The sequence below is a fragment of the Oxyura jamaicensis genome, unplaced genomic scaffold (assembly GCF_011077185.1).
Source record: "Oxyura jamaicensis isolate SHBP4307 breed ruddy duck unplaced genomic scaffold, BPBGC_Ojam_1.0 oxyUn_random_OJ71499, whole genome shotgun sequence".
In the NCBI taxonomy this organism is placed as follows: Eukaryota; Metazoa; Chordata; class Aves; order Anseriformes; family Anatidae; genus Oxyura; species Oxyura jamaicensis.
In genome coordinates this window covers 55656-78537 of record NW_023310554.1, presented here as the reverse complement: position 1 = coordinate 78537, position 22882 = coordinate 55656, and the positions used below count along the sequence as shown (strand labels likewise).

Sequence of the window (22882 nt, the reverse complement as noted above, 5' to 3'; positions counted from 1 at the left end):
GATGGAAAGTAGCATGGCCAGGTCTTCCTCCAGTTCTCTCAGCACCCTCAGGCAGATCCCATCCGGCCCCATCGACTTGTGTACATCTAAGTGCTGTAGCAGGTTGCCAAACAATTCCTTGTGGATTATGAGGGCCACGTTCTGCTCCCCATCCCCTTCCACCAGCTCAGGGTACTGGGTATCTAGAGAACAACTGGTCTTGCCGCTAAAGACTGATTATTAAATTAACCACCTCAGCCCTTTCCTCATCTCTTGTAACTAAGTTTCCCCCCGTATCCGGTAAAGGGTGGAGATAGTCCTTAGTCCTCCATTTCGTGTTAATGTATTTATAAAAACATTTTTTGTTGTCTTTAACAGCAGTAGCCAGATTGAGCTCCAGATGAGTTTTGGCCTTTCTAATTTTGTCCCTGCACATCCTTACAACATCCTTATAATCCTTCTGAGTGGCCTGCCCTCTTTTCCAACGATCATAAACCCTCTTTTTTTTCCCTAAGCTCTAGCCACAACTCTCTGTTCAGCCAGGCTGGTCTTCTTCCATGCTGGCTCGTCTTTGGGCACGTGGGGACAGACCGCTCCTGAGCCATTAAGATTTCCTTCTTGAGGAGTGCCCAGCCTTCCTGGAGTCCTCTGCCCTTCAGAACTGCCTCCCAAGGGACTCTGCCAACCAGTGTCCTGAACAGCTCAAAGTCTGCCCTCTGGAAGTCCAAGACAGCAATTTTACTGGTACCCCTCCTAACTTCACCAAAAATAGAGAACTCTACCATTTTGTGGTCACTCTGCCCAAGACAGCTCCAGACCACCACATCTCTCACCAGTCCTTCTCCCTGGAAACACTCCAGTTCTGTGTAATCCAATCCCTTTTACTCATTAATTCATTAAAAGTTCTTTAAGGAGAAGTTAAAGGTTTATAATAGATAGTTTTAACAGTTTTAACCTTAAAAGTCTTTGTTAATGCAGTCTCTCAGGTATCAGGGTTAACTGATGCTTTTATCCAGGCATAATGAGTCCATTCTTTCTCAGCCCTTCTTACTGTCGTCTCTGTAGTCAGGAGCACTTGGAACAGTCCATCCCACTCAGGTTGCAGCTTCGATTCTCTCCATGTTTGCATCAAAACACAATCTTCTTCTCAGAATGGGTGGATCAGGGCTTCCAAGGGTGGGGTTTGAGCTAACTGTCCACGGGTCCTGAGAGATGACAAAGAGGACCACAGCCCGAGTATATAGTTCTTAAGAAAAGCATCTTTTGTCTCAAATTGAGGTAATTCATTCCCTTTGTCCAGGTACAGCAATCCAAATAATATTTCATATGGTGGAACTCCCACATCTTTTCTTGGTGCAGTTTGAATTCGGAGAAGTGCCAAAGGTAAGCACTTTGTTTGGGGAAGTTGAGTTTCCAGAAATTAGTGAATTGCTTCTTTACTCTCTGATCCGCCCCACACTTCCAGAAGAAGAAGGATGCCAAGGAGTGTGAAATTTCCCCTTAATTCCTAGAGTCCACATTAGCCCTTGCAATATTTGTGATGTAAAGTGATTTCTTTGATCAGAGTCAATATTTTCAACAATTCCATACCTGGGAATTATTTGTTCTAGAATTACTTTAGTTACTATGCTCGCAGTAGCAAATACTGAAAGGAAAGCTTCCACCCACCCTGACAAATGACCTACCAAGACTAATAAGTATTTAAATCTACCTACTCTAGGGAGTTCTGTAAAATCTACCTGTACATTTTGGAAGCATTGAATTCCTGGTTCTTGCCCCCCTTTGGGCTGACTGCAGCTAATTTTCCTATTTACATTTTGACGTACTACACAACATATATATTTCCATAGCACAGCGTCACACGTTGCTTGAATTCCCCAATGACCCTCTTGATGCAAAAACAGTTAATATTTGCCTCATTAGTATTTTATTCAGCATTTGTCTCCCATCAGGGAGTATCTTTGGATTTAATGACTCCTAATTCCTTAAAAACCTTTTTCTCTTAAAACTTTTTAGTTCTTTTTAGTTTTGGGTAGGGGTAGGTCAACAATTCCCTGAATCCCCTCTGGATTTATTCTTTGTTCCCCCTCAGACACTAGATTCCCTAAATACTTGACTTTTCTTTCCACATACTGAAATTTATTTTTTGGTGCTCTCAAGCCCTGTTTTACCAGAAAGTTGAAAAGCTTGTTAGTGGCTTCCTTCACAACTGTTTTCTCCTGTCCTGACAATAGAATATCATCCACATATTGTAACAGTAACACCCCGTCTGGAGGTTGGAATTGCTCTAAAATCTATTCTAGAACTTGCCCAAATAAATCAGTGGCCCTGTAAACTCCTGAGGTAAAACTGTCCATCTGTATTGCTGCTTCTTCCCCATTTCAGGGTCTTTCCACTCAAAGGCAAATATACCTTTGCTCTCAGGGTCTGAGAGCACCCCATTAATAACACCATTATTCCAGTCTAACAATTTACTATTTGAATGCCCAATTTCATTATCAAATCCTTTCCCAACAAGTTAGTCCCAGCCTCGGGTACATACAATAATTGCCCAGTGATCATTCTATCCCTAGTCTTAGCTTGGTGTCCCCAAAAAGTGGCATTGTTATCCCACTCCCTTTGATTCGTGGAAGAACTCTACAACTCAAAGCAAATGAGTTATAAAGTAGGTATGTGGTTTCAGTCCCCCCTTTTCTAGAAGATTAGTAAATTCTTTTACTTGCGGCAAAGATTCCCAACTTGGTACTGATCACTCAATGTCACACCATGGATGCGCAACAAAGAAGTCAGTGTGGCTATCCAGTATAACATTCTGCAGTTCCAGATTAGTATAATTACAGACAATACAAGGCACATACCAACTAAGATCAATATGACTATGATCGGGTGACACAATGTATTGAGAATGCCATTTGCTGTTGGTGACCACCCAAAAAGTGTATCCCACCAGTGATGACTAGAGACCTGATCAACTGGTGGGATACCACTGGTGCCAAATATAAAAATCACACCTGATAATTCTAACAGAGTTACAAATAAAAAAGTTAGAATGATTTTTTGCTTGGGAGAGTTATATTCTCCTTATCTACTTCTACAAAAGCACAAGCAGTTCTTAAACACACACAGCCTTGCAAACACCTTGCTCAGTGTCAAGACATACGTCCTGAGCATCAATTGTGTTGCTTTCACAAATCCTTGTTGTTCTCGGGTAACACATGATTCAAGATTTACAGTCTGCCATTTCCCACTCCCCATCCGTGCCCATGTTCTAGGCTCAGAAGGATAGAGCACTGTCTCCTCATGGTTTAATCCTAGTGCAATGATGGGGTGGATAACATAACCTGTGGCATTACGTATAGTAATGTCCTGGTTCCAGTTAGGACAGAGTTATTTTTCCTCCTAGTAGCTGGTAGGGTGCTATGTTTTGGATTAGGAGGATAAGAGTGCTGATAACATGCTGATGTTTTAATTGTTGCAGACCAATGCTTACACTAAGCCAAGGACTTTTCAGCTTCTCGCTCTGTCCTGCCAGTGGGCAGGCTGGGGGTGCAGCAAGAGCTGGGAGGGGACAGACCCAAGACAGCTGACCCAAACTGGCCAAAGGGGTATTCCATACCATCTGATGTCATGCTAAACAATATATAGGGGTGGCTAGCCGGGGTGGGGGGGCCGGCTGCTCGGGGATAGGCTGGGCATCGGTCAGTAGGTGGTGAGCAATTGCATTGTGCATCACTTGTTTCACACACATTATTATTATTAGTACTATTATTATTATTGTTGTTGTTGTTATTATTTTCCTGTCTTAATAAACTGTCTTTATCTCAATTCACAGGCTTCACTTTCCCGTTTCTCTCCTCCATCCCAGAGAGGGAGGGGGGAGAGTGAGTGAACAGCTGTGTGGTGTTTAGCTGCCGACCGGGTTAAACCACAACAAAGGCAGTAGCCATGTTAACAGTGGGATCATAGGTAAAATTTACCAGAGTCCACCAAGATTGGAACTTCCTTTCAAAATCATTGCTGTTGTCCCAAACAGCCTTTCGGACTTCAACCGGAAAAACGCCTTCACTTCCTTCCCTAATGATCTTAATTGTGGTGAAGGTAGTAAGGAGCACCTGGTATGGTCCTTCCCACTGTGGTTTCAAAGTTTTCTCTGCAAGAGACTTGACATATACATAATCTCCAGGCTGTATGTCATGTACTGGTACATCCAGCTCTCTACTCTGAGTTCCAGCCCCATGTTTTTCTGCTTGTCTAAGTTGCTTACTTAAAGCCACCATATAGGTAGTCAATGTCTCTTCCCCAACCTGGGTAGTCATTCCCTTCTGGACCCCATATGGTCTCCCATAAAGCTTTTCAAAAGGTCTTAATTTTTCTTTAGTTCAGGGCTTAGTCCGAATCCTCAGCAATGCTAGTGGGAGAGCTTGGGGCCAGGTCAAGTTAGCTTCTTGCCCTAACCTTACAGTTTGTTGTTTGATCAAATGGTTCATTTTCTCCACTTGACCACTTGATTGAGGGTGGTATGGAGTGTGAAGTTCCCGATCTATCCCCAGATGCCAACTAATTTGCTGTACTATTTTTGAGGTAAACTGCGGCCCCCTGTCTGAGCACATGGTGGCTGGAACTCCGAAGCATAGTATAATTTCTTGTAACAATACCCTGGTTACCTCTTGGGCTTTGGCAGTTCTAGTGGGCACTGCCTCTGGCCAACCTGAAAAAGTATCCATTAACACCAGTAAATATCGACACCCCCCCTTTTCTTGGAAGTTCAGAAAAGTCAATCTGCCATTGTTGTCCAGGCCCATGGCTTTTCCCAATCTGGCCCAATTTCGGTTTGGGGGTATTTTTGGGGTTGGTCTGGAGGCAGAGGTCACATTGTTGGGTTACTTGTGTGACAGTAGCATATAAATTCCTAGCTGTAATTTTCCCAGTCAGATAGTTATATAGGGAATTTATTCCCCAGTGAGTTTTCCGGTGTTCTTCCCTTACTAGTGACCATAGCAAATTAGAGGGGATGACTAATTTCCCTTTCCCTTCTTTGGTAATAGCTCAACCCTCTTGATTATACTCTCCCTTTTGACTTGTGATTAATTTTCTGTCCTTTTTGTTATATACTGGCTTACCTTCAAGGGGAATCTGCCCATCTGGAATCAGGGCTACCTCAGTTGCTGCCTCACCTTTTGCTGCTTCTTTTGCCTCTCTGTCCGCCAGATCATTTCCTTCCTCCAATTCTGAGCTCACCTTCTGGTGTGCCTTAATGTGCATGATTGCTACCTTTTCAGGCAGCTGAACTGCTTCCAATAATCGCATTATTTCTTTTGCATGTTTGATGTTTTTCCCTTGTGAGTTCAACAGTCCTCTTTCTTTCCAGATGGCTCCATGTGCATGTACAACCCCAAATACATATCTTGAGTCTGTATAGATGTTTATTTTCTTTCCTTTTGCTATTTCTAAGGCACAGGTCAGAACAATTATCTCGGCCTTTTGTGCAGAGGTATATGTTGGCAAAGGTCCAGATTCTATTACCTTTTTGCAAGTGGTAACTGCATGCCCAGCATGTCGTTTTCCACTGATGACGTAACTGCTCCCATCAGTGAACCAGATTTCCACATCATCAGAAGGAGTTTACAGCTGGAGTAGGTAGCTTTGATGGTCTCTACCGTCATCTACCGTGACAGCTTGGTATTTCAGGAACCTCTGTGGGGAAAGCCAGTGATAACCTTTCACTTCCAGCACTGTGGACACTGTGTGAGACACCAGCATAGTTATTTTCTGGCCCAAGGTGAACTTGCATGCTTCCTGGATATTTAGCATCACTGCTGCAATGGCTCTGAGGCATCCCGGCCATCCCTTGGTGGCAGCATCCAGCTGCTTAGAAAAATAAGCAACTGCCCTTCGATATGGGCCCAGGTCCTGTGCTAGTATTCCCAGGGCAATCCCGTTTCTCATGGGAGAGGAGGAAAAGAGGTTTATTCACATCTGGAAGTCCCAGAGCTGGAGATGACATGAGAGCCTTCTTTAGTTGGTCAAAGGCTCGTGTGGCCTCCTTTGTCTATTGGAGGTCCTTGTTCCCATTTGCAATGAGCGCATACAGTGGTTTTACAAGCAATCCATAATTATAGATCCACAATCTGCACCACCCCGTCATTCCCCAAAAGGTTAGCAGTTCTTTTATTGTCTCAGGTTTCGAGGTTTGACATATCACTTCTTTACGATCTTGCCCCAAGGTCCGTTGTCCGGCACTAACCTCATAACCCAGGTAGATCACCTTCTGCTTTACCACCTGAGCCTTCTTCTTTGATACCCTGTACCCCTGGAGTCTCAGAAAGTTTAGGAGGCTTACCGTCCAGGCCACACATGCTTCTTCTGTCTGGGTGGCTATTAGGAGGTCATCTATGTACTGCAACAGTCTTCCTTCTCCTGGTGGGGCTTCCCAGGTCTCCAATGCCTTTGCAAGTGGTTCTCCAAAGAAGGTGGGCGAGTTCTTAAATTCCTGAGGCAACCTTGCCCATGTGAGCTGTGTTTTGCGCCCACTCTTAGGGCTTTCCCACTCAAATGCAAATATTTTCTGGCTGGCTTCATGGAGAGGGAGGCAAAAGAAAGCATCCTTCAGATCTAAAATGATAAACCAGGTTAGCGCTGGTGTTAATCATGTTAGTAAAGTATATGGGTTTGCCACCACAGGTCCTCGTTTATCTTGTTAAGAGCTCGTAAATCCTATATGATCCATCCATATGATCCATCAGGTTTTCGAACGGGCAAAATAGGATTGTTCAAGTCAGATTGACACTCTTATAATAATACTAATTGCAGAAATCCTCCAAAGAGGATTCAGGGAATTGTTGAAAATGAAGAAAGAACTAAAAAGTCTTAAGAGAAAGGTTTTTTTAAGGAATCAGGAGCCACGAAGTCTGAAGGAAAATAGACACTCCCTGATGGGAGAGAAATGCTGACTAAAGCACCATGAGCCAAATATTAACTGTTTTACATCAAGAGAGTCATTGGGAGGTGCAAGCAATGTGTGTTGTTGTGCTAAGAAAGTATTTCTGTGTAGGAATATACACTTTAGCCAAGCAAATACTCAGAGGATGTTCCATATATCAAAAGGTAAATAAAAAGGTCATCCGTAACCCACCTAGAGGGGGATGGGAGCCAGGGATTCGAACTTTCCAAAGTATACAGGTAGACTTTACTGAGTTACCTAAAGTAGGCAGACTTAAGTACTTGTTTGTCCTAATTGACCATGTGACTGGATGGGTGTAAGCTTTCCCCTCAGTATCTGCCACTGCGAACATGGTGCCTAAGGTATCACTGGAGCAAATAGTCCCTAGATATGGGATAGTTGAAAACATTAATTCAGATCAAGGAAGTAATTTCACTTCACAAGTACTGCAAGGGTTAATGCAGGCCTTAGAGATTGAATGGGATTTTCACACTCTCTGGCACCCCTCCTCTTCTGGGAAGGTGGAGCAAATGAACCAGACATTAAAGAAACAATTAACTAAATTAGTTTTAGAAACCCAACTTCCTTGGATAAAATGCTTACCTTTAGCACTCCTCCAGGTTCAAACAGCACCGAGAAAGGATATAGGAATTTCACCATATGAGATGCTGTTCAGATTGCCCTATCTGGGCAGAAGGGATGAGATACCATAATTCAAAACTACAGAGTTTTCTTAAGAACTGTATTCTGGGGTTGTCCTCTTCTTTGTCATCTCTCAGGACCCGTGGGCTGTTGGCTCAAACTCCACCTTTGGAATTCCCCATTCACCACCATCACCCAGGAAATTGGGTCCTGATTCGGACCTGGAAAGAATCCAAACTCTGGCCTGAATGGGAAGGAACATTCCAAATACTACTAACCACTGAAACAGCTGTAAGAACTGCAGAAAAAGGTTGGACTCACTATACTCAAGTGAAAGCACCCATCGACCCTAGTACCTGGGAAGTTGTTCCTACAGAAGACTTGTTGAAAGTTAAAATCAAAAAGAAAAACCTTATAATGGACTCTGAGCAGGATAAAAGCTTACAATTGTAAACTAACCTTTTATTTTCACAGGTAACTAATGAGTGTGACTTGTGATTGAGAGAAAGGACTAGCCTACAGCAAATCGAAGTGCTCCCAAGGGGTTTTTGTTCTAGTAGTAGTGTACATGTACCTTATTCTTTGTATTAATTTGTATTCTTTGTATTAATAATTATTCGGAAACCTAAGGGTTAAAAATAATGACAGGGAAAAATCAACTACTAATTTTGTTTCTAGTGATTGTAGGCCTCAGAGAAGGCCTTGGTCAATTGGCAACTTGGAAAAGGCATGACCAGATAATAGTAAGACAGGATACCCCGTCAAAATATGGGTGACTGTGACAGAGGGTTATGTACCACAATCCGTCATGTCTAATGCTTGTAGAGATTTAAATGCCCAACGACAACTGAGCAGAGAGAACAAATAACTGGGAGAGACCCAACAGCCAGATTGAGAATAGCTGTATGGAAACGATCCTCTATTGCCATCAGAGAAAGGGAGAAACTCGAGGAGAAAACAGGAGAGAAAACAAGAGGCCCTCTTTGAAATGCAGCAGTTCAAACATCTGAGATTGAAACAAGGTATGGGGATGTGAATGCCTGGATAGAATGGGTCAAATAAACTGTCCAGAGTCTCAACCACAGCAATTGCTATGCTTGTGCCTCGGGACGACCAATTGCCCAGATAGTGCCCTTCCCATTGGGGTGGACCAAGGATTCCCAGGGGATGCAATGTATAATTGCATTGTACCAAGAAACTGCTCAAGACTTGAGATCCCCAGGGCAGATCTCTGGTGGTACTGTGAAGGGAAGATCTTACGGTCCACCCTACCATCTAATTGGAGAGGCAATTGTACACTTGTTCAATTAGCTATACCCTTCACCCTGGCATTTGAAGGAGAAACATCACAAATACCCAGAAGACGGAAAAGAAGCTTAGGAGTATCATTCAATGATAGAGTGTACATAGATTGTATTGGGGTGCCTAGAGGCGTTCTCGATGAACAGAAAGCCAGGAATCAAATTGCTGCAGGGTTTGAGTCACTGTTCTGGTGGGTAACAATCAATAAGAATGTGGATTGGATTAATTATATTTATTATAATCAGCAGAGATTCATAAATTATACAAGGGATGCGATAAGAGGAATCGCTGAACAACTAGATGCCACCAGCAGAATGGCTTGGGAAAACAGAATAGCATTAGATATGATGCTCGCAAAGAAAGGAGGGGTGTGTGTACTTTTATCCCCAACAATACTGCCCTGGATGTCACAGTAACTAGAGCATTGCAAGGGCTTACCGCCCTTGCCAATGAATTGGCAGAAAACTTAGGAACAGACACTTCCATCACTGGATGGTTGGAATCTTGGTTTGGGAAATGGAAAGGGATGGTAATGTCCATATTTACATCCTTGATCGTAGTAGCAGGAGTTTTGACAGCCTTTGGTTGTTGCATTATCCCCTGTGTAAGAGGAGTAGTCCAGCGGTGAATTGAAACTGCACTATTGAAACAAATGACCATGGAGCCACAACCTTACTCAGATAAGGTGATGATATTAGAGGAGATGGAAAGCAAAGAAAGTGAAGAAGAGGAAGATAACTACCAAATTATACCTTAGAGAAAGTTTTGCAAAAATCAGCAATTTATAAAGAAGAAAAGGGGGGGGAATTGTGGGAACAAAAATATTGCTTTTGCACAGAGTTACATTGTTTAAGGTAAGGAATGTGGTATCAAAATATGCTTGCAGTGATAAGAAATCCAGTTGGAGGCCGGTCACTAGTGGAGTCCCCCAGGGCTCGGTACTGGGACCAGTCCTCTTTAACATCTTCATCAATGATCTGGACGAGGGGATCGAGTGCACCCTCAGCAAGTTTGCAGACGACACCAAGTTAGGTGCGTGTGTCGATCTGCTCGAGGGTAGGAAGGCTCTGCAGGAGGATCTGGATAGGCTGGACTGATGGGCCGAGGCCAACTGTATGAAGTTCAACAAGGCCAAGTGCAGGGTCCTGCACCTGGGGCACAACAACCCCAAACAGAGCTACAGGCTGGGAGATGTGTGGTTAGAGAGCTGCCTGGCAGAGAAGGACCTGGGAGTATTGGTTGACAGTCGGCTGAATATGAGCCAGCAGTGTGCTCAGGTGGCCAAGAAGGCCAGCAGCATCCTGGCTTGCATAAGAAACAGCGTGGCCAGCAGGTCCAGGGAAGTGATTGTCCCCCTGTACTCAGCTCTGGTGAGGCCGCACCTCGAGTGCTGTGTTCAGTTTTGGGCCCCTCGCTACAAGAAGGACATGGAGGTGCTCGAGCGAGTCCAGAGAAGGGCAATGAAGCTGGTGAGGGGTCTGGAGAACAAGTCTTACGAGGAGCGGCTGAGGGAGCTGGGGTTGTTTAGCCTGGAGAAGAGGAGGCTCAGGGGCGACCTTATTGCACTCTACAGGTGCCTGAAGGGAGGCTGTAGCAAGGTGGCGGTTGGTCTATTCTCCCACGTGCCTGGTGACAGGACGAGGGGGAATGGGCTAAAGTTGCGCCAGGGGAGGTTTAGTGAAGGGAAAGAACGACACGACTCCAGGCTGGTGTGTAGCTGAAGCGCTTTATTGTCTAACCCATCTACTTATATAGGCTTAGCGTTTCTACATGCTTTTATCACACAACTTGGCAAAGTTTGCTCGTTAGCCATTATTATTGTTCACAGGGTGATCGCACAGCAGCCCTATCTCCTTTTCGTGTACTGATGAGCAACAGGCCAGACTGCACCTTTTGTTTTTTGATCTTCTTGTCTCCCAATTATACCTCCTTTATCTTCAGGCTACGTGACTTTCGCCTCATTCTGCATTTTCCTTTTCTCACTTCATCTCTGTGTCTAACATACTCCACATACTTTCTGACCAATTTCCCACAGTTTAGGTTGGATATTAGGAAGAACTTCTTTACTGAACGGGTTGTTAGTCACTGGAATAGGCTGCCCAGGGAAGTGGTTGAGTCACCATCCCTGGAGGTCTTTAAAAGATGTTTAGATGTAGAGCTTAGGGATATGGTTTAGTGGAAGATTTGTTAGCGTTAGGTCAGAGGTTGGACTCGGTGATCTTGGAGGTCTCTTCCAACCTAGACTATTCTGTGATTCTGTGATTCTGTGAAAGCTTAGCAGGTGACCTTGTAAAATGCAGACAACCAGACTCCTTAGATCTATTAGGTGAAGATCACAGTGTCAAGGCAGATAAGTGAAGAAACATTACCACTTCAAACAGTAAAAAAGTCAAAAGAAATTTGAAATTTAACAGACCGGCAACTGAAGGCCATGTATTGTCTGTGAAGCATCGGATAGGTTGTGAACCTGGATTACCCAGTCAATGGGGAAACAGGGGAGGGTCCCGGTTGTCAAGAAATGAAGTATATAAGTATACTTCATGAAGTATGAAGTATATAAGTATATATACTTAGTATATAGTATATAGTATATATACTTATATATATAAGTATGAAGTGGTTGAGTTCAAAATTTACGGTGACAGAAGGAAAAGTGCCACCAAAACCTCATCCCTAGATATGGGGAAAGCGGACTTCAGGCTGCTCAGGGAACTAGTCAGCAAGGTCCCCTGGGAAACTGCTCTTGAAGGCCTCGATGTCCACCAGTGCTGGTCATTCTTTAAGCGATGCCTCCTAGAAGCACAAGATCAGGCAATTCCTAAATATCGCAAGTCAGGCAGGCGGGGCAGGAGGCCGGCGTGGCTGACCAGGAACATTCTAATGGAGATTAGGCAGAAACAGAGAGTGTTTCGCTACTGGAAGGAGGGCCAGGTGTCATGGAAAGAATACAGGGATGCTGTTCGTGTTTGTAGGGAGAAAGTTCGTGTGGCCAAAGCACACCTAGAGTTGAAGCTGGCTGTGTCTGTGAGAGAAAACAAAAAGGTTTTTTTTAGATATGTGAATGGAAAAAGGAGAACTAAAGAATACATAGGGCCGCTCCTTGATAGGGAAGGTTTCCTCACAGACAATGACATAGGCAAAGCAGAGACGCTTAACGCCTTCTTTGCCTCTGTCTTCATTGCCGATGATGGGCTTCGGGACCCAGGGTGCCCCGAGCTGGAGGACCGGGACGGTGGGGATGACAAACTCCCAACCGACCCTGAACGTGTGCGGGATTTGCTACTCCACCTGGATCCCTAAAAGTCCATGGGTCCGGATGGGATTCATCCCCGGGTGCTGAAAGAGCTGGCGGACGTCATCGCGGAACCTCTCTCAATTATTTTTCAACGATCCTGGGAATTTGGAGAGGTCCTGGTAGACTGGAAGCTGGCAAATGTCGTGCCGATTTTCAAGAAGGGTCAGAAAGAAGACCCTAGCAATTACAGGCCTGTCAGTCTCACATCAGTGCCTGGTAAAATCATGGAGAAGATGGTTCTCGAACTTATTGAGGCGCACCTGGGGGACAAAGCAGTCATTGGTCCCAGCCAGCATGGGTTTGTGAAGGGTAGGTCCTGCCTAACTAACCTGATTTCCTTTTATGATAAGATCACCCGTATGGTGGACCAAGGGAAACCAGCTGATGTGATCTTTTTGGACTTCAGCAAGGCTTTTGACACGGTTTCCCATAGGATCCTACTGGACAAAATGTCCAGCATACAGCTAAATAAAAACATCATACAATGGGTGAGCAATTGGCTAACGGGCAGGGCCCAAAGGGTTATGGTAAATGGGGCTGCGTCAGGCTGGCGGGAGGTCACCAATGGGGTCCCTCAAGGCTCCATTTTAGGGCCGGTACTTTTCAATATTTTTATAAACGATCTGGATGTAGGAATAGAAGGTATTTTGAGCAAGTTTGCTGATGACACCAAACTTGGAGGAGTTGTGGACTCGAATGAGGGTGGAAAGGCCTTGCAGAGGGATCTGGATAGGTTGGAGAGCTGGGCGATCACCAACTGCATGAAGTTCAATAAGAGCAAGTGCCGGGTCCTGCACCTGGGACGGGGAAACCCTGGCTGCACGTACAGACTGGGCAATGAGACGCTGGAGAGCAGCCTAGAAGAGAGGGATCTGGGGGTCGTGGTAGACAGCAAGTTGAATATGAGCCAGCAGTGTGCCCTGGCAGCCAGGAGGGCCAAACGTGTCCTGGGGTGCATCAAGCACGACATCGCTAGTAGGTCAAGGGAGGTGATTGTCCTGCTCTACTCTGCGCTGGTGCGGCCTCACCTCGAGTACTGTGTGCAGTTCTGGGCACCACAGTATAAAAAAGGACATGAAACTGTTGGAGAGTGTCCAGAGGAGGGCTACGAAGATGGTGAAAGGCCTGGAGGGGAAGACGTACGAAGAACGACTGAGGTCACTGGGCCTGTTCAGCCTGGAGAAGAGGAGGCTGAGAGGAGACCTCATCACAGTCTACAACTTCCTCGTAAGGGGGTGTCGAGAGGCAGGAGACCTTTTCTCCATTAACACCAGTGACAGGACCCGCGAGAACGGGGTTAAGCTGAGGCAGGGGAAATTTAGGCTTGACATCAGGAGGGGGTTCTTCACAGAGAGGGTGGTTGCACACTGGAACAGGCTCCCCAGGGAAGTTGTCACTGCACCGAGCCTGTCTGAATTTAAGAAGAGATTGGACTGTGCACTTAGTCACATGGTCTGAACTTTTGGGTAGACCTGTGCGGTGTCAAGAGTTGGACTTGATGATCCTTAAGGGTCCCTTCCAACTCAGGATATTCTATGATTCTATGATTCTACTGTGTGACTAGTAGGTGCGCTCCTGCTTGTGGGATGTCCACCATTACAATCGCGAATAAAATTACTACTTCACTGAGATCCTCACCTGAGCCCATGTTATTGGCTACAGAGTGTTTCTCACAAAATATCACCCAGGTAACCTTGTCACAAACTGTGAGAGGCCCGCTTACCCTTCTCCTGCTTCTTATACAGTCATTAGCAGGTCCGTCTTGGCTCCCAAAACTGGGATGCAGCGGTAACCTCGGATTTGCTTGATCTGCTCCCAAGATCGCCAGTGGCTGTTCCATCGGTCAGCAAATCCCTCTTTGACCACTCTATCAGTCAGCCTGTAGGGTACCCTCCTCCCTTACGGGGACTATGCTGCATGCCAGATGTCTCTGCAATTTACCAGCCACGCAAACGATTTATAGGCCCTTCCTGTACTTTTACACATACCATTTTCCATGGTTCAGCAGGTCATTGTCTGCCCCTGCGGTGAGCGGCTGAGGAGTGGAGTTCCTCCAGGGAATTGTGCCCGGTGCACACTAGGACGTCTGTGGCATGGTCACTCCTGCGGGCAGGCAGAGAGCCTCCTGCCTAGCTCGCCAAAATGATTTGTGGAAGAACTCTACAACTCAAAGCAAATGAGTTATAAAGTAGGTATGTGGTTTATTTCAGCACCAGGCGCATGCGGGATAGCTCCCAAAGGCATGTGCGCCCTAACATGGCAACTTGCTTTAGTTATATGCAGTAAAAAGTTACATATGCATGAAGTTTCCCAATACGCCAATACATATGCATAACCGATCCCCACTTTGTATTAAAATTAGCTCCAAGAAGTCATTTCCATAAACTCCTCCCATCTCCGATTGCGCAGTGCCTTCTGGTGGTGGTCGTGGGGATGAAGGTTGATAACTCTTCATCACCACTAGTTGACACCCTGCCTTTGTACAGACAGCTGCTCCTTGGCTCTTGTCCAAACCACAAGGTTGGTCTCAGCTGTTTTTTGAGACAGGTTCCCCATTTTGTCAGGAAACACCTTCTGTGAGGGGCCCCGAGACTCCTTGTTTCAGTTAATTTGCACAGTAGTAAGCAAAGACACTCAGCAATACCTATTTTAATGTGATTAAGCAAGCCCCCATTCTTCTATCCCTGGCTTCACCTTCTATCCCCATCACCTTTAGAGTTTCATTAGTTAATTTAAACCCTGATAATTTACAGGCCAGTAATGACCTAGTTGCCTCAGTGTATTGGGTTTACATGGCAAGGTTCTGGTAGCAGGGGGGCTGGAGTGGTAGCCTCTGTGAGAAGAATCCAGCAGCTGTCTCATGTTAGATAAGGGCCAGTTTCAGCCGAATAGACCCCGCGGCACAGACCCACGTGTGGAGCAGCTCCCAAAGAGCCCGTTTCTCACTGCCCGTGGAGAAACCCACACAGGACCAGCCCAGGAAGGTTGGCACCCCATGAGAGGGAACCCACACCAGAACAGGGGGGAGAGCGAGGAGGAAGAGAGTGGATGGGGGAAGGTGCCTCCATCTTGTTTCTTTGTTTCTCAACGCTCCAGCCCGTCAGCAATAGGTAATTAATTTATTAATCTTCCTATGCTAAGTGTGTTTTGCCCACAATGATAGAGTGATCCCCATTGAGGTACACTTGAGGAACACGTTTTCATTTATCAGGGAACTAGCTTTCTGAGAAGCCCTGACTCCCCTATTCTGAATTTGTAACAGCGATCTCCCCTCCTTCTTCCACTCCAGATACTCCTATTTGAAGTGTCCGGCCTGGCCACACTTAAAACATCTTATTAAAGCCTGCCCCTGCTAGGATTCAGGCTGCAACACAGGTGGCTTTCCTTGCCTGCCATTCCTTCATCTCTCTTCCTCTCCTTTCCATCCTGGGCCCCACTCCTCCCAAAAGTCCCTCTATCTCCAACCCTCTGCCTCACTACATGGTCCACTGTGAACACCATTAGTTTCGCTCTCTGCTTTTCCTTCTCATCTCCCCTCCTGGCATACACCTTCATACTACCTGCACTGTTCACTCCATCCTCCCAACTTCTGGAGCTTTTTCTGCATATCTGCATATCATATTATTAGTGTGGTTTCAAGGGTTAACGAAACGCGGGAAAAGACAGCCTGGCATGGCTTGGTGTTGATCACGTTTTGTTGCTTTTGGGAACCCTGTGGAGGACAGCATTCGCAGAAGAAGAGGGAGCCGGTCGGGGCCACCCCTGCGGTCTGAACGAGATCCAGGAACCCACAGGGTCTGCGCAGGAACAAAAGGTTGCTAGCGGTGATGGGGGGGAATCGATTGGGGTGAACCGTGAGCCTTCATCCCCACGACCCCCTGACGACCATCATCAGAAGGCACTGCGCAGGCACAGATAGGAGGAGTTTGTGAAAATGCTAATTATAATATGAAGCGGGGATAGGTCATGCATATGTATAGGCATACTCGGGTTTCTTATAAATATGTAAAAGCAGTGTTCTATATATTTAGAAAGTTCGACGGTTGTGTGTGCGTCTTGGTGGAGCAGAGACTCCCAGTGCACCCAGTGCTGTTTGCATGCCTCTATTCGTTTAATAAATTGCAAACTTTAATTGGAATCCTATTTGGGACTCAATCATTTATCACAGGCCTGTTCACTAATTGCTTGACCCATGGGTAGAATGAGGTATACCTGTCAGATGTTGAATACTCCACTTCTGAAAAAAAGTGGGTTTCATGGGCCCCATATCCTGGCCCATTATCTGTTTTAATTGTAATAAATATTGTATAATAAGTTTGTTAATCAAACCGGTGGGGAAGTTTGTGGGGGGCTGTGACAACCCTGAGTAGCTGGAAAGTTTCCAGCTGCAAATCCTGATAAGTACCTTTTGACTGGAATGCTTCCAACAGCTACATCCTGTTGAGCAGACAACTCTGGTAACTTCCTGTTAATAATTGCAGCAGCCGAAATGTCCAGATAAGAACATGCGTAGTGCTTGCTCAGCAAGATCGCAACCCGCAACACAGAGGAAGACTATGGCCTTCATGCTCACTGTAAAGAACATTAAATACTGTGAGATTTGTTAATCAAACCGATCTTGTAACAAACATTGTATAAGGAATTTTGATAATTGTTAAGCAAACCAGTTGGGCAACTTTCCAAGCCACTGCTTCTCATGTTACCTTGTGAGTGTAACATGTTGAGATCCTATCTGTAGCAAATTCCTGATAAGCTAACAAAGGCAGCGACTGAGATGGCCAAATAAGGACATGCTTGCTAGAGGCCATGACCCACAACGCAGAGGAAGACTATGGCCTTCATCTTCACGACCACCAGAGGGCTTGTGACGACCCCCCCTTGTCACAGTCTGCGCAACCGCAGAGCACACCAGGACATGATACGTATACCCGGAACAACCAGGCTATAAGAAGGGGACTCTGGCGGGGGTGAGGTGCGTGCCGTTGGTGGAGCGGAAACTCCCCAGCCACCCAGCGCTGTTCTGCTTGCTTGGTTGCTTGCTTAATAAATTTGGCTTTGATAAATATTATACTGAGAGTGGGTTTGTCATTGCCACTTATAACAATTTGGTGCCGTGACTCAGATACAGGTTAATTTGGTTGGGGATCTGAGCTTGAGGGGGGCGCCCCATCTTCCGATGGCCCTCGAGTGACTGATCCCTCTTCCAAAACCTGTACGTCTGAACCCTAAATTCGGGCAAGCAGGCAGAAGAATCCCGCGGTACCCCATAATTTTTGTGCACGAAGATCCGAACGAAGACTCAGGATTGAGTAAGTATTGGTGAGTGGTTCCGTTCGGTCGGGGTGGGTTTCCCGAAGTGCGATTGAATGAGACGCTCCTGGGGAGCGAAGTGAGTGCGGACCCTCCTGTAGTGTGGTTCCCATTGCCCGCGAGGGCGTGGGCCACAAACGAGGGGAGTGTGTGTATGAGTGTACGGAGGCACTTCGGAAGATGGGGCAGAAGAAAAGCAAGCCTTCTGACCTCATGGGTGGCCCTAAGGTAGGGTTGCCCGCTATACCGCCAGAAAGTTCCTTAGGGTTGATGATTGCCTGCTGGGATGACTGGCCTTCGAGACAAGGCAGGATTAGAGAAAAGATGGTATATTACTCTATGCAGGTGTGGAGAGGGAAATAAATAAGAGGAGATCACCTATACTGGCCCATTTTTGGGTCCTTTGAGGATTGGGTTTGCCAAGCCCTAAATCAAGGGATTAAGAGGACAGAACATTAATAAAGCATTTAGCAAACACCAAATGAAGGATTAAACCCCCACTGAGTGGTTAGAGAGACTGCGGAAGCTCCGGTGCACCTATTTCCAGCAACTTTCTATACGAGCCTCTTTCTAGCTCCGGTGCACCTATTTCCAGCGACTTTTCAATACAAGCCTCCCCTGTTTCCTCATTGGCCGAGTACTACAGGTTCACAAGCTACTTGACACTCCTCTATACCATATATGTACATTTTTTTCTTTTTTTCAACCCTTTAATTTCTCCTCTTTCATTTTTTTCCCCTTTCTTATGTTTTGAGAACTTGTGGTCTTTGTTTTACTGTTCTCATACTGCTCATCCTGCTTTTCTCAAGCTTCTACCAACAGTGAGGCCTTCTACAGTCCACTTATCTACTTAGCATTTCTCCTTGTTACGACTACACAACCACCTTTGAATACAGAAGTTTAGTTTTCTACTGAAAAACACAACTTAGTTTCTCATAGTTTTCCCTCAGACACTAGATTCCGTAAATACTTGACTTTTCTTTCCCCATATTGATTTTTTTTGATGCTCTCAAGCCGTGTTTACCCAAAAAGTCGAATAGCTCGTTAGTGGCTTCCTTCACAACTGTTTTCTCCTGTCCTCACAATAAGAGATCATCCACATATTCTAAGAGTAACACCTCCTCCAGAGGTTGGAATTGCTCCAAAATCTGTTCTAGAACTTGCCGAAATGAATTTAATGATTCTTTAAAACCCCGAGGTAAAACTGTCCATCTGTATTACTGCTTCCACCCTGTTCCAGGGTCTTTCCACTTGAAGGCAAATATATTTCTGCTCTCAGGGTTTGGAAGCACCCCGTTAATAACACCATGATTCCAGTCTAACAACTTACTGTTCAAATGCCCAATTTCATTATCAAATCCTTTCCCAACAAGTTAGTCCCAGCCTCGGGTACATACAATAATTGCCCAGTGATCCTTTTATCCCCTAGTCACAGTTTGGTGTCCCAAAAAAGTGGCACTGTTATCCCAGTCCCTTCTACCCCCATCACCTTTATAGTTTCATTAGTTAATTTAAGCCCTGATACTTCATGGGCCAGCACTGACCTAGCTGTCAGTGTACTGGGTTTACGTAGCAAGATTCTGGCAGCAGGGGGCTGCAGCAGTAGCCCTTGTGAGAAGAATACAGCAGCTGCCCCATGTTAGGTAAGGGCCAATTTCAGCTGGCTCTAAAGGGGCCCACTGCTGCCCAGAGCTGAGCCATAAGTCACACACAAGAAGAGGGAAAAAAAAAACAAAAAACTGCTGCTCAACAGCAGCTGGGAGAGTGAGGGAGTGAGGAGTGAGAAACAGCCTGGCTGACACCAAGGTGTTGTGGTTTAACCCAGCCGGCAGCTAAACACCACACAGCCGTTCGCTCCCCCTCCCCCTCCCTCTCTGGGATAGGGGAGAGAAACGGGAAAGTGAAGCCTGTGGGTTGAGATAAAGACAGTTTATTAAGACAGGAAATAATAATAATAATATTAACAGTGTGTATAAAACAAGTGATGCACGATGCAATTGCTCACCACCCGCTGACCGATGCCCAGCCCAACCCTGAGCAGCCGGCCCCCCACCCCGGCTAGCCACCCCTATGTTAGCATAGCAGACACATAACCACAGCGTGATTATATGAAGGTGCTTTATTCAGCGCTGGAAACCAGGGGCAGGCACCCAAATCTGGCTTTGAGTCCCGTTACATCCCGATCACTATTTATATCCTACAGATTACATATTCATTAGTATTCATTAATATTTACAACATCAGCCTTGCTTTGTATGCTAATTATCTCTCCTCCCATTCACAGCTTTCGACCACTAGCCAGGCCGCTATGGTCCTCGCCAGGCAGAGAGCTCGCGCTAGAAAGTCTGTAGCCACCCAGACGGAGTGCCCGCTCAGAAATGCGGCAGTGCAGGTCTCTGGGTGCAGGGAGTGCCAGAGCTTGCTGCTGCCATCCGAGGGAGGTGGAGATACTGTGTGCGTGAGGTGCGAGCAGGTGGACGACCTGGTCTGCCTGGTGGCAGAGCTCAAGGAGGAGGTGGAGAGGTTGAGGGCCATCAGGGAGTGCGAGCGGGAGATAGACTGGTGGAGCAACTCCCTGCAAGGCCTGAAGGAGAAGCACCAGGGTGAGACTCCCCTAATGGGGGTGGACCCCCTGCCTGGTCGCTGTCAGGCAGAGAGAGGGGACCTAGGAGTTGAGGAGGAGTGGAGACAGGTCCCTGCTCGGCATTGCAGGAAACTCCCCCCACTGCCTGCCCCACCTTCCCAGGTGCCCTTACACAACAGGTTTGAGGCCCTGGAGCTCGAGAGAGAGCAGTGGAGGAGGGTGTGGAAGAAAAGTTAACCAGGAAGCCCAGGGCGAGGAAGTCTACTCCACGCCTCAAGACTTCTCCCACCAAGAAGGAGAGAAGGGTTATTGTGGTGGGCGACTCCCTTCTCAGAGGAATGGAGGGCCCTATCTGTCGGCCTGACCCCACCCATAGGGAAGTCAGGCTGCCTCCCTGGGGCTGGGGTCATGGATGTCGCCAGAAAGCTTCCCAACCTGGTTCGCCCCTCTGATTACTACCCGCTACTGATAGTCCAGGCTGACAGTGATAACATTGATGAGAGAAGCCTGAAGGCTATCAAACGGGACTTTAGGGGGCTGGGACAGTTAGTGGACGGAGCGGGAGTACAGGTGGTGTTTTCATCCATTCCTACAGTGGCAGGGAATGGTTCAGAGAGGACACGAAAAGCCCACCTGATAAACACGTGGCTCAGAGGCTGGTGCCAACACAGGAATTTTGGGTTCTTTGACCACGGGGCGCTCTACTCGGCACCTGGCCTGATGGCTGCACATGGGTCCCAACTGTCCCCAAGGGGAAAACGGATCCTGGCCCAGGAGCTGTCAGGGCTCATTGAGAGGGCTTTAAACTAGGTGAGAAGGGGGGCGGGGATGAAACAAAGCCTGTTGGAGGTGTGCCAGGGGGAACAGTGGCAAGGCTGGGGGAGAAGGCTAAGACTCAGCTGAAGTGCATCTACACTAATGCACGCAGCATGGGCAACAAGCAGGAGGAGCTGGAAGCCATTGTGCAGCACACAGGCTATGACTTGGTTGCCATCACGGAAACATGGTGGGACCACTCTCATGACTGGAGTGCTGCAATGTCTGGCTATAGGCTCTTCAGAAGGGACAGGCAGCACGGAAGGGGTGGTGGAGTGGCTCTCTATATTAGAGAGTGTTTTGACGTCGTCGAACTTGAGGCTGGGAATGACAAGGTGGAGTCGCTATGGGTTAGGATCAGCGGAAAGGCCAACAAGGGAAGCATCCTGATGGGGGTCCATTATAGACCGCCAAACCAGGATGAGGGGACGGATGAGGAGTTCTACAGGCAGCTGGCAGACGTTGCGAAATCGTCAGCGCTTGTTCTTGTGGGGGACTTTAACTTCCCAGACATCTCCTGGAAACACAGCACAGCCCAGAGAAAGCAGTCCAGGAGGTTTCTGGAGAGCGTGGAAGATAACTTCCTGACGCAGCTGGTTGGCGAGCCTACCAGGGGAGGTGCCCCGCTAGACCTTCTGTTCACTAACAGAGAAGGACTGGTGGGAGACGTGCTGGTCGGGGGCTGTCTTGGGCAGAGTGACCACAAAATGGTAGAGTTCTCGATACTCGGCGAAGTCAGGAAGGGGATCAGTAAAACCGCTGTCTTGGACTTCCGGAGGGCTGACTTTGGGCTGTTCAAGACATTGGTTAGCAGAGTCCCTTGGGAGGCGGTACTGAAAGACAGAGGAGCCCAGGAGGGCTGGGCGCTCTTCAAGAGAGAAATCTTAATGGCTCAGGAGCGGTCTGTCCCCACGTGCCCAAAGATGAGCCGGCGTGGAAGAAGACCGGCCTGGCTGAGCAGAGAGCTGTGGCTCGAGCTTAGGAAAAAAAAAGAGGGTTTATAATCTTTGGAAAAGAGGGCGGGCCACTCAGGGGGACTACAAGGATGCTGTGAGGCGGTGCAGGGACAAAATCAGAAAGGCCAAAGCTCATCTGGAGCTCAATCTGCCCACTGCTGTTAAGGACAACAAAAAATGTTTTTATAAATACATCAACACAAAAAGGAGGACTAAGGAGAATCTCCACCCTCTACTGGATGTGGGGGGAAACTTAGTAACCAGAGATGAGGAAAAAGCTGAGGTGCTTAACGCCTTCTTTGCCTCAGTCTTTAACAGCAAAACCAGTTGTTCTCTGGACGCCCAGAACCCTGAGCTGGTGGAAGGGGATGAGGAGCAGAGTGTCGCCCCCACAATCCACGAGGAAATGGTTGGCGATCTGCTACAGCATTTGGATGCACGCAAGTCGATGGGGCCGGATGGGATTCACCCGAGGGTACTGAGAGAACTGGCGGAGGAGCTGGCCAAGCCACTTTCCATCATTTATCGGCAGTCCTGGCTATCGGGGGAGGTCCCACTTGACTGGCGGCTAGCAAATGTGACGCCCATCTACAAGAAGGGGCGGAGGGTAGACCAGGGGAACTATAGGTCTGTTAGTTTAACATCAGTGCCAGGGAAGCTCATGGAGCAGATTATCTTGGGTGTCATCATGCGGCAGTTGCAGGGCAAGCAGGCAATCAGGCCTAGTCAGCATGGGTTTACAACGGGCAGGTCCTGCTTGACGAACCCGATCTCCTTCAATGACAAGGTGACATGCTTAGTGGATGAGGGAAAGGCTGTGGACGTGGTCTACCTTGACTTCAGTAAGGCATTTGACACTGTTCCCCACAGCATTCTCCTCAGGAAACTGGCTGCTCATGGCTTGGACTGGCGTACACTTCGTTGGGTTAAAAACTGGCTGGATGGCCGGGCCCAGAGAGTTGTGGTGAATGGAGTCAAATCCAGTTGGAGGCTGGTCACTAGTGGAGTCCCCCAGGGCTTGGTACTGGGGCCAGTCCTCTTTAACATCTTCATCGATG

The 22882-nt window shown here is 47.0% G+C and overlaps 1 long non-coding RNA gene across 1 annotated transcript; it reads right to left on the bottom strand.

The window, feature by feature from the left end:
• Positions 1–21948, bottom strand: LOC118159661. The gene is made up of 4 exons (XR_004747194.1): positions 21937–21948; positions 19202–19207; positions 6105–6107; positions 1–174 (listed from the first exon to the last, which is right to left on the bottom strand). It is a non-coding gene; the product is annotated as an uncharacterized LOC118159661 (long non-coding RNA).
• Positions 21949–22882: the final 934 nt, after the last annotated feature.